The sequence below is a fragment of the Pseudopipra pipra genome, chromosome 5 (genome assembly GCF_036250125.1).
Source record: "Pseudopipra pipra isolate bDixPip1 chromosome 5, bDixPip1.hap1, whole genome shotgun sequence".
Classification (NCBI taxonomy): Eukaryota; Metazoa; Chordata; class Aves; order Passeriformes; family Pipridae; genus Pseudopipra; species Pseudopipra pipra.
Genome location: NC_087553.1, coordinates 54,442,761 through 54,453,669, shown reverse-complemented (window position 1 = coordinate 54,453,669; position 10,909 = coordinate 54,442,761). Strand labels below are relative to the sequence as shown.

General features: G+C 41.6%; 3 long non-coding RNA genes across 3 annotated transcripts; 2 read left to right on the top strand and 1 right to left on the bottom strand.

Moving 5' to 3' along the window:
* The first annotated feature begins 237 nt into the window (after positions 1 to 237).
* On the top strand, positions 238 to 2,532 carry LOC135414879 (uncharacterized). Its single transcript, XR_010430876.1, has 2 exons — positions 238 to 407; positions 2,042 to 2,532. It is a non-coding gene; the product is annotated as an uncharacterized LOC135414879 (long non-coding RNA).
* LOC135414877 (uncharacterized) lies at positions 2,521 to 4,112 on the bottom strand. Its single transcript, XR_010430874.1, has 2 exons — positions 3,798 to 4,112; positions 2,521 to 3,182 (listed from the first exon to the last, which is right to left on the bottom strand). It is a non-coding gene; the product is annotated as an uncharacterized LOC135414877 (long non-coding RNA).
* A 23-nt stretch (positions 4,113 to 4,135) lies between these two features.
* On the top strand, positions 4,136 to 9,300 carry LOC135414878 (uncharacterized). Its single transcript, XR_010430875.1, has 3 exons — positions 4,136 to 4,288; positions 4,744 to 4,837; positions 9,140 to 9,300. It is a non-coding gene; the product is annotated as an uncharacterized LOC135414878 (long non-coding RNA).
* Positions 9,301 to 10,909: the final 1,609 nt, after the last annotated feature.

The following is a 10,909-nucleotide window of genomic DNA, read 5'->3' as shown; positions in this document are numbered from 1 at the left end:
GAATTACTCTTTGGTAAGAGATTTCTTATATGAGAAATGAGATGTGACTTTCTTCAATGGTATGTTTGATCAAATCCACTTCCAACTATGTGTTAGTCAGTAAACTTGGAGACTGAGATGTGTTAACACAACTTGAAAATGACAGTGAAATATCTAGGCTATTGTATCCGTCACTCTACAATTTATAACAAAAAAAGTATAAACCACGACTGAAGTTTGAATTGGCAGTAACACCATCAAAACCGTACACTCCAGTACAACATTTTTTACTGATAAAAGTAAGAAATGTACTTAGTATAATTTCTTCATGTTTGCAGGTCTGATGCTCTCAAATCCGTGCTTCATAAAACACACAACTTTTTCAGGAAAGAGTATGTCTTTCCTGTTACTCTCTGGCAGACTCTACAGTAAGTAGACAGTAAAATGATGAAATATTTATCTTGTAATATTCTTATAATCATCACCTTTCCTTTGGTAAAAAGAAAACATGTTTTGGGGGTTTTTTCTTATTCCTGTCTGTTGCTAATTGGTGAAAATCACAGAATCATGGAATCGTTTATGTTGGAAAAGACCTCTAAGATCATCAAGTACAACCTTTGACCAATCACCTCCATGTCAAATAGACCACAGCATTAAGTGCCATGTCCGGTTGTATCTTGAACATCTCCAGGGATGGTGACTCCACCACCTCCCCTGAAGTCCATTCCAGTGTTTAACAACCCTTTCCATGAGGAAATTCTTTCTGATATTCAACCTGAACCTCCCCTGGAGCAGGTTGTGGCCATGTCCTCTCATCCTGTCACTAGTTTCCTGGGAGAAAAGACCAACCTCCACCTTGCTAAAACCTCCTGTCAGGTATTTGTAGAGATAAACTCCCCCCTGAGCCTCCTTTTCTCCAGGATAAACAACCCCAGCTCCCTCAGCCACTCCTGAAAATGAAATGTACAGTTCTTTGCTAGTTGTATGTTCAAATAAATACATCTAGAGTGAATACATTCAGTAAGCATTAGGGCAGGACATGAGTGGTTGGAGATCAATATAAGAATCAACTTATAAAAACATATTTTGATATAGAAATGAGGCCATCAAAAATATAGTTTGGGGCAGATTCAAACAAATTGAGGAAGGTTTTTCTTCAAATGAATTACATTATGGTTGCCAGAATTTTTATGAGAGGAATGCAGAAAAATATTTTTCAGAGGGACCTATTGTGGAGTTATTAAGTAACAAATTATATCATGGTTAAAATGTCTCTACAGCAGACAATAATTGAAGCCTGGAAAATTTGAGGGCTAAATATCATGCTCATTTTTATTATTGTGAATTAATAGTTAACACTGTTGAAAATGAAGTCTTGGCTAGAAGTACATTGATCTGAACCACTACATCCATTTTTCTGTATTTCACATTGTGGGTTAAATAAATATTTTTTAAATATCTCCATCTGGCTCCATCTGGATGTGGAAGGAAGCAGCATGGAAAAAGGAAAATCATAGGTTCATGGTAAAATTCAGATTGGAAAGGATGCCAGGAGGTCCCCAGTGAAGCCCCCTGCTCAAAGCAGCATCAGCCAGAAGGCATGATGATTCAGTTGAAGGCTTTCCCCAGCCTGGTCTTGAAAAGCCCCAAGGATGCAGACAGCACAGCCTCTCTAGGCTTTCCACACTGGAAAGTCCCCATAGGGAAGAAGTTTGCCCTTTCTCTCCAGTGTGAACTTGCCTTGTTTCAGGTGAGGCCTGATGCCTCTCATCCTCTGCCATGCACTTCTGTTGAGAACCTGACACTGTATTCTCAACATGCAAGTTGGAGTCCTGCTGCAGAGACTTCCTCTGGGCCTAGACCTTGGCACCTTTCCATAGGCAATCCATCTCCAGTACTCCTCCTCAGAGTTCTTTTCTGCTTTCCCTGGACACAGAGGGATGCACCGCTGCATCTGGTCTGTGACTGCTCATGGTGGTGAGAGTAGCCAAAGCTACTTCTTGTGTATTTACCCCTAACTTCTGGTTGGAAATAGGCTGTCCAGGCTTTCTCTTCAATACAGGCTCTCCAACACAGCTCCTGAATGCCCATTTCTCCAGAACTTTTGTCTGTGGAAAAACTCCTTTGCTTGCAAGTCAGCTTACTTCTGGATGGTTCCTGAAAACCCACGATGCTTGAGATTCAGAGCTTTGCTCTCCTGAGCGAGATCAAGCCAAGGTGTGTGGGTCACCAAAAGTCCTCATTCCGCTGGAATGGGTTTTGTGACCCAGAGAGCATTTAGTCATAAGAGCACAACAGGCTCTCTCCTGCCTGCCAGCCACAGCCATGGGGAATTGGGCCAGCTGCTGCTGTCAGAGATAGACTGAGAGTAGTGCCTAAAGAATGGCCAGAAACATTTGGGTGCAGAGGCACTAGCAGGACCAGCTGCTGGTCAAAGGCCTTGGACACCCCTACATTGGTGCTTGGAAGCGGGAAGTGAGGAAAGCAGGAGAGAAACACCTTATGTTGCAGCAGTTAATGATGGAAATCATCATACACATCTTTAAATTGAAAGCACCTGGCTGTTTATTGCAGATGAAAGAGGTCAGGCTGCCACAGGGGTCAGGCGCTCCTCTGGGCTCAGTGGTGTTCCCTCATGAGAAGTGCTGGCTGCAGAAGCCTGCTAGGAAGTTGCGCTGGAGGGCCCCACAGCTACTGGATCCCCCTGTACTCAGTTCCTATATTCCCCCTCCTCCCTGTGAAGGGTTGGGTGTCAGGGGTCTGCGATGTGGGTTGTCATGCTGCTGGGAGGATCTGCTCCGGCTCTTGGAGGGCTTGCTGTCAGTGGACCTGTGACACAGGTTGTAGTGCCACTGTGGAGTTCTGCTCCGGGTCCTGGCTGCCTTCCTTTGGGGTGGGCAGACTGGCCAAACACATATTCCTCATAGGTGCCATCCACTGTCACGGTGTGCATTAGTCGCTCGAAAGGCTGCTTGCAGAGTGGGCAGGTCTCTGTCAGTTTGGCCCATTCTCGGATGCAGATGAAGCAAAAACAATGCTGACAGACCTCCACATAGGTGGCATTTTCAAGGTCACCCAGGCAGATGGGGCATCTGCCATCTGCTGCTGCCACCTCTGATGGCCCTGCTGGTGGCAGCTGGCTCATGCTGGCCCTGGTAGCAGAGTCTCTTCTCCAGGGCTTCTTCAGTGCCCCACACCTGGCCCTGCCCAGAGAGACATGCAAAGTGCCTGGATGCCCAGCCTTCTTGGTGCTTGAAGGGGAAAAACAAGGAAGGCCCAAGCAAGCTGTGGGTTGAGAAAGGTGACTATCCCAAAGGGGTCACCTTCTGGGTGCCTCGAAGCAGCAGCAGCAACAGCAGCAGCATGTGGGCCAGCCAGACCCAAAGGCAGCTCTGCAACTCTACCTTCCACCCTTATTTCTCCCAGGCAAGCAGCCCCCACTGGATGTTGAGGTACTGGGGAAACCTCCTGCCTGTGCCCCCAGGGAAGAACAGGCTTGGGCAAAGGGCCCTGGGCAAGGGGACCCCATGGGGCTCTAGGTTGGAAAGGTTCTTGCTGGGACTTGGAAGGGTGTTGGGCAGATGCTGTGGAGGTCTGCTCCATGGAGGGAGGCAGGGAGGGAGGCACGGAGGGAGGGATAGCAGGAGGGGAAACCCCAGTCTCCTCCACACCTCCCCAGGGCTCAAGCCAGATGGGTGAGTGCCCTGGGGCAGGCTCTGGTGAGGTGTCAGGAGGCCCTGGGGAAAGAGCTGCTGTGCCCAAGACACCAGAGCCCCCAACAATGTCTCCCAGACACGGCCTAGTTTAGCACAAGGTACCTGAAGGACACAGTGACGGAGCAGGGAAACTTGCTGAAAGCCTTCAGTGCTGGATGGCCCCAGCACCCTCCTGGCTCTCACGGCCCCAGGACAGCTCCTGCGTGGGACCCAGAGGTCCTCACAACTGGGCAGATGGGAGAGGAGCTTAGAAGAGGCTGCCTTTTCTCAGTGCCTGGAGCTGCTGCTCTCTACCAAGCCAAACCTTAAAGAGCGAGACCACGATCCTCCTGGATCCTGCTCGCCATGTGTGTGTGCCCACAAAAGTTCTGGACAGAGTGCCAAGGGATAGAACTTTTGGCTGCTGAAAAGCAGGAAGGTTGGGGCGATGTCACAGTCACATTCCATGGGTCACTGGTTCCAAGGAGCCACTTATCGTTGGCCATCCCAAAGGAAGGTACCCTAAAGGGAGAAAGCCTTTTGGGGAGATGTTTTGGTATCTTCTTGTGGCGTGGCAGACTAGTTTTCAGCTCCAGCTTATCACTGAAGCAAAGGTAACACATCTCCTTACCTATTCAGCAATGGGCTCGTAATTTTCCTAGTCTTCTCCTTGCCACTTAGATGGTTAGAGAAGTTCTTGTTGCCTGTGGCATTCCTTGATAGATTCAGTTCCAAGTAGCTTTTCGAGTCTTACTGGCAAGTCCCTTACTCATGCAGCCCAGCATACCCTTGGACTGCTCTGCTAAAGGGTGGGACACAGTTCTGGCTCATGTTCAGCTTACTGTCCACCATTCCCCCCTGTTGCTGGACCAGATGAAAACAGACAGGGGCTGCTCCAGACAACCCCTGTGCAGGACCCAAAGGTCCTTGCAACTGGACAGATGGGGACAAACTGTGGGAAAGGGGAGGGAAGGGCTTCCCACCACTGGTCACCCAGCCAGGAAGATAGATGCCCAAAGGGGGATAGGTTGTTTTGCAGGATGTTTGGTATCTTCTTGTTGCCTTGCAGGTGGGTTTTCACCTCTGACTTATTATTTCTGTGATGGAAAATTTGTGCCCTGTGCACAAGGGCCTGGCAATAAGCAACCCGTCAAGGAGGGAAGGTAGGGAAGCAGGTGATGGTTCATAAATAGTTGCCAAGCAAGGTAGAAAAAGAGAGGAAAATGAAGAAGACAGACACTTCCACTACTGAATAAAACTGTTCACATAATGGCAGAGTGGTTGAGGTTGGAAAACTCATCTGCAGGTAGCCCTTTGCTCAAACAGGGCCACCTAGAGCCTGTTGCCCTAATCCCTTTTACCAAAAACTTCAACTCATGTATTGCTGTAAGAAGATACCAGCATTAGATTTCTCATCTTCCAGAATTGAACGTTAATGTGCAAAGCATTCCTTTAGACATTAGTAGCTATATATTGGTTTTATAAGGAATAACAGCCAACATCTTAGAGATCACATTGTTAAATTTCAAAACTTAACCATTGCTTAATTCTGTTTGATAGAGCAAACTATGTTTTTTTTTTACTTTATAATAATATGGCATTATAAAATAATATGGCATCACTGGTTTGAGTTTCCCTCTTATTCCTAGAAAGAAAAACTCAAGAAACACCCAACAGCTTTGTTATCTTACTTTGCAACCTGAAAAAAACACTGGAAGCAGAGTAACCTATGTATCAGTGAGTTTATAATGTGATCAGGAAATAACATGATAGGACTTATTTGGATAATAAGATTTCATGGTGAGAGTAAATCTCTTCCTATGATCATTCTGCCTTAACGTTTTCCATGAAAGATTTTGTTGTAAGAATCATTCTGACTAATAAAAAAAAGGCAGCAGACGTAGGCAAAAAAAAGATTTTTCCATATATCTGTTTTACTGATTTAGTGATTAGATGCATATTTGACAAAAGCTTCTGAATAGTACATGAAATTTTAAATTATTTATTGATGAGATATTTTTAATTTCTGGATTTTTAAATTGCCCATACATCACTTGCACACAGATAGAGTTATCTGTAATAAGATCAGAGCAGAGAATCCACTGTTTTTTTAAAGTCCTTGGTGCAACTCAGATTTCAGGAGGGTATTGAAAGTGGTGGTTACATTTCCCACCCAAGTAATACCATCTTTTTCAATTAGTAATGTTTCAATTGTTTAATGTAACTGATACACACTTTATCCACCAAGGAACTATGTAAAGTCTTTTGGTAGAAATTAAATCAACCGTCTGGTCCTGAGTGTCAAAAGAGGCTATTTTTTTTGTCTTTATTTCTTTTCTTCCATAAGTTTATAATACACAAAAATGCCATGTACATTCTGTGCTTTTCTTGCAAATAGGCTTAAAATTTTAATGCTCTCCAAAAGCCATTAGAAGCCTTTTTTTTATTAAGAAGCATTTGAATAATACATTAATTTTTACTTTGAGTAAATTTCAAGGGAAAATTTGGTCTCAAATCTCTTCCGCGTCTCTGACACATTGTTTGTCACAATCTGCAATAAAATAGTTGTAACTTAAAAAAAAATTAATAAAACCTTTCTTCCCTTCAAGTCCTCCTCCCCTCAAAAAAGCAAGAAAGGTCATTCCAGGTTTTATATTTCTAAAACTACAGAATATGCTAACTTGGAAGGCACCCACGAGGATTACTGAGTCCAACCCTTAGCCCTGCACAGGACCATTCCCAAGAGTCACACCATGTGCCTGAGAGTATCATCCAAACACTCCTTGAATTCTGTCAGACTTGGTGCTGTGACCACTTCCCTGGGGAGCCTGTTCCAGCACCCAACCACCCTCTGGGTGAAGAATGTCTTTCTAACATCTAAACTAAACCTCCCCTGACACAACTTCAGGCCATTGCTTCAGGTCCTGTCACTGGTCACCACAGAGAAGACATCACTGTCTGCCCCTTCTCCTCCCCTCGTGAGGAAGTTGTAACTGCAATGAGGTCTCCCCTCAGTCTCCTCTTCTCCAGGCTGAACAGACCAAGCAACTTCAGCCACTCCTCATATGGCTTCCCCTCAAGGCCTTTCACCATCTTCATTGCCCTCCTTTGGGCACCCTCCATTAGCTTAATATGTTTCTTATATTGTGGTGCCCAAAACTGCACACAACATTCAAGGCAAGGCCCCATTAGTGCAGAGCAGAGTGGGACAATCACCGCCCTGCGCCAGCTGGCGATGCTTTGCCTGATGCCCCCCAGGACACTGTTGGCCCTCCTGGCTTCCAGGGCACTGCTGAATCGTATTCAACTTGCCATTGACCAGGACTCCCATGTCCCTTTCTGCAGCACTGCTTTCCAGCATCTACCATAGATAACCACAATGACATCTACATTATTTGTTTACCCTTAATTCTTACTCAGAGCAATGTCTTTGTGGTTGAAGTCCTGACTGTGGCAAATCATGTTTAGTGCAGCCTGAATTGCACAGAGAAAGGTGCTAACAGCGGTTTCCTTAAGCGCTTAAGACCTCTTTTCTGAAACTATTTGAAAGACATTAATTTAAAATTCTTGCTGAGCTCTCATCGTGACTTTCTTTAAACGTGTTTATTTAATTATTTTTCACAGACACAAACTAGTTAGAAAATCTGTCCCACTTATCTGGAATATTTTGTAACTTCACGGAAATAACCTATCCAGGAATCTAAGTAATTCTCGTATTTATTTGATAACCCCAATTATCAAAGTGTTTGGTTTGGGGTTTTTAATAAGCACAAGTGAATCTCACCGTTCCTGGAATCCTTGTTTGTTCAAGGATGACCTGTAGCCAGCAGTGTCTCTAGAAAAGCCAATAAGGCATGCTGCAGCGTGTAAGGCCAGTCTTCTTCCAGATACCCAGTGAAATGTGTTAATGGTATCTGGTTGTGCTCAGGCTGTGTGCAGCACTGTAGCGAAACCTCAACACTTAATCTTCATTTATACCACAGTAGCTAGTTTAAGGGACAGCACTGCTCACCTGACTCGAGGAAGGGGGAAAACCAACATCAACCATAACTCACTACATGATTGATTTGCTAAATGATACCTGAGGTGTTAAAGAAAATTGCTGAGTGAAAATCAGTAGTTAAGCACTGCTTTACATACAGTTTTCTGGAGCAACTGTATCTTCTTCTGACTGTGGTCAGAAGGTACCCAACGAAAATATTTGCAAAATATTGTTTCTATGTAGTTACATTATGTGTAACATTTCTTCCAAGAATATTCAATGTGAAGAAAGCTGGTGCTAGATACACTTTTCACTGAATTGACAGAAAAGCATCTATGTGGCTTGGTTTTTGCAGTTCAAACGTCAATGCTTGCTCGGGGAAATAAACAAGTCACTCATAACCTTTACTCAAGTTTAGCATTAGCTTGTTATAAAAGCATTGTCACTGTGTTACATAGTCACCCATAGAGGTATATGCAGAGGACTTAAAAATAGGAAACCCTTGATAAAAAAATTAAAGATTTTTTTTCAAACAAGCTTATTAAATTGTGGATTATAGTATGAGCAGATGTGGATTATAGTATGAGCTTTGGAAAAGGTAGTAGAATATTTCTCAGCACTAATGTGTTGTGGGAAAAAAAGGAATATAAATAGAAACATCTTATATTAATTTTTTTTGGTGATTATTAATCCTTAATACGAACAAGCAACAAAACAGGAAAGTACACAGACAAAACAATGGTTAAGTCATGGACATGTTCTTTGTATACCAGAATATACAGGGTATACTTGTCCTTCCATGAGACTACCTTCTTGATCAAAACAGTGTCTACATTATCAGCCTTTAAAAAGTCTTAGTGTAAAATGTGGCTTTGCATTTGTATCTTTGTATTTTAAATTAGCTATGTAATCTCACAAACCTCCTAATTTATCACAATTTCCTGATGTGGAGGATATTGACTCACCATGCCGCTTTACAGAGTCACTTTGAAGACACATGCAGTGTAGCTCTTCTTTCCATGAAGGGAAAAAAAAATCAAAAAGGTTTGCTGAAACAAGGTTTGACAAGCCTACTTCTGACATCTGCAAGTATTGAGAATCTGCAAAAAAAGCCCATCCATCTGACTAAAGAAAATGGAAATCCTTCTTCTTGGGACAATCATTGTTATAGTTTTCTCACAAATATATCCAGGAAGATAACTGTTAGACAGATGCTAAACTGCTGAACTGATGAATATACAGAAAATGCCTTACTCAGAATGCAATGTAATTTCATTCTAAGCAGAGTATATTCTAAGTACAACTGGTGTGATTATTCTGCATGTCTGCATGTCTAAGAAAAATGCTGTGAGTATAATCAAGACCGAGATACAGTGGTTTTTGATCTCACTAAAGCTTCAGTAAGTCAAAATATTTCAAGGGTCCTGATTCTTAAATTGGACTATAATAACCATGACAACTTCATTTCTTCTCTCTCATACAGAAATGAAGATTCTTAATCACAGAGATGTTTTTAAAGAGTTTCTGCTGTAACAAGTGACTCCCTTAGTGGCTGTATAACATATGAAATGTTTCACCAAGATTTCTTTGTTCAGAAAATGCTTATTAATGAGAAATAAACTCTTTTTCTCTTTTGCTTCTTTTTTTGTGTGTTTGTTTGTTTGTTTGTTTTTAGGTGGGTTTTCTTTTTTGTGTGTGTGTGTGCAAGAATCTATCCCCCTTGGTGAATATATCAATTACTCAGGACTGAATTTTTAAGTAAATCAGAGTCAATGGTGAAATATATCTTCAAGACCTTTGTGTACTTGACCTACACCTTGATGCGCAATGATGAATATTCATTTCCTTCTGAACACCAGTAGAGGCAAAGAGATAAACAAATATTGTTGGGTTTTTGTTTTATTTTTGGTGTGGTTTTTTTTTTAAAGATGACTAAAATAGCCTGAGGATATGTAAAAACCTCAAAACTTCTATGGCATAAAAAAATCATCTGGGAACTCACAAATAAAAGTACACTGAGTATTGTGGGTGTTTATACAAGAGGAGGTAAAGCAAAATAAAGAGTTTGCTGTCCACTAATTTAGTGTTAATGTGCCAGAATGAGCTAGAAAATAATCTTCTTCTTAATAGACATACAATTGCATTACATACACTAGTAAATACAGTAAAGCAGACTTAAAAAGGTCAAAATGGTTTCAGTAGACTTTTTTTCTCTCAAACTGTCAATTTTAAAACCCAAATCATTCGTGAGGAAAGATTTATTTTTGTGAATAAAATTTGATGAGATGGGAACCAGTTTTCATTTAGTCTATGATGACCAAGGTTAAGATTCTCAGAATTGCCACTTGATGTGATTGCTGCTTCAGCTTTAGATTAGACCTAGAGAGTGGAGAACTAAAACAATTTGTTATTCAGTAAGTCAATTTATTTGTGTATTGATATACCGATGTTTTTTAAAAGGGGTAAATGAGTGAAGGTCACAGTTCACTACATACGAGAAATCCATGAACTGTGTAAATAATGACTGAGATGTACACATGCAATTTTTCTTTGGGTGGCTGTTCACCATGCTCTAATTACTACTTTTAAACATCTTTTCCACATAGATCTGTACAGATCATATACAAGTTTCCAGGACTTAAATTTTCTAACATCTGGATAAATTGTTACAACTGACAAGAAGAGTAGGAGGAGAAAAAGGACAACGAACTTCCTTACTTAGACGTTTAACAACTGGATATCTGTAACTGAGCTAGGCATCTTCATGGCCAAAAACAGAAAAGCTTGAGTTTCAGGAGGGACATCTCTCTTCTGAAAACAGATCTCAAAGAGCCATTTGAAAAGCTGTTTTTCTCTCTATTAACTGTTGAAGGAAAACAAACAAAAGAGCTAATTAATTTTAAAAGTCTCAGATTTCTAAAGGTAGGTGAAATTAATATTAACCTAAGGAACATGAAGTCAAAGTTAGTTATAAAAACTTGATCCTGACTACAGAGAATAAACTAGTTAACTATATTTAAAAGTTTTCAGGGCTTCTTTTTTATCTGTTCATATTACCTACCTATTAATACCGTTTTAATTACCTCCTTCATATTTTTTGAATATGTTCAGGCTTACCTGCCTGAACTCAGTTCCAGTGCACCAGTAAAAATGATACCGGTAAAAATGTGTTCTCTTTGATCATATCTCATATTTTAGTCTTCTGCTGAGGGAAAAAGTTGATACCACATTTATCGAGTTCAAATGCAAGATG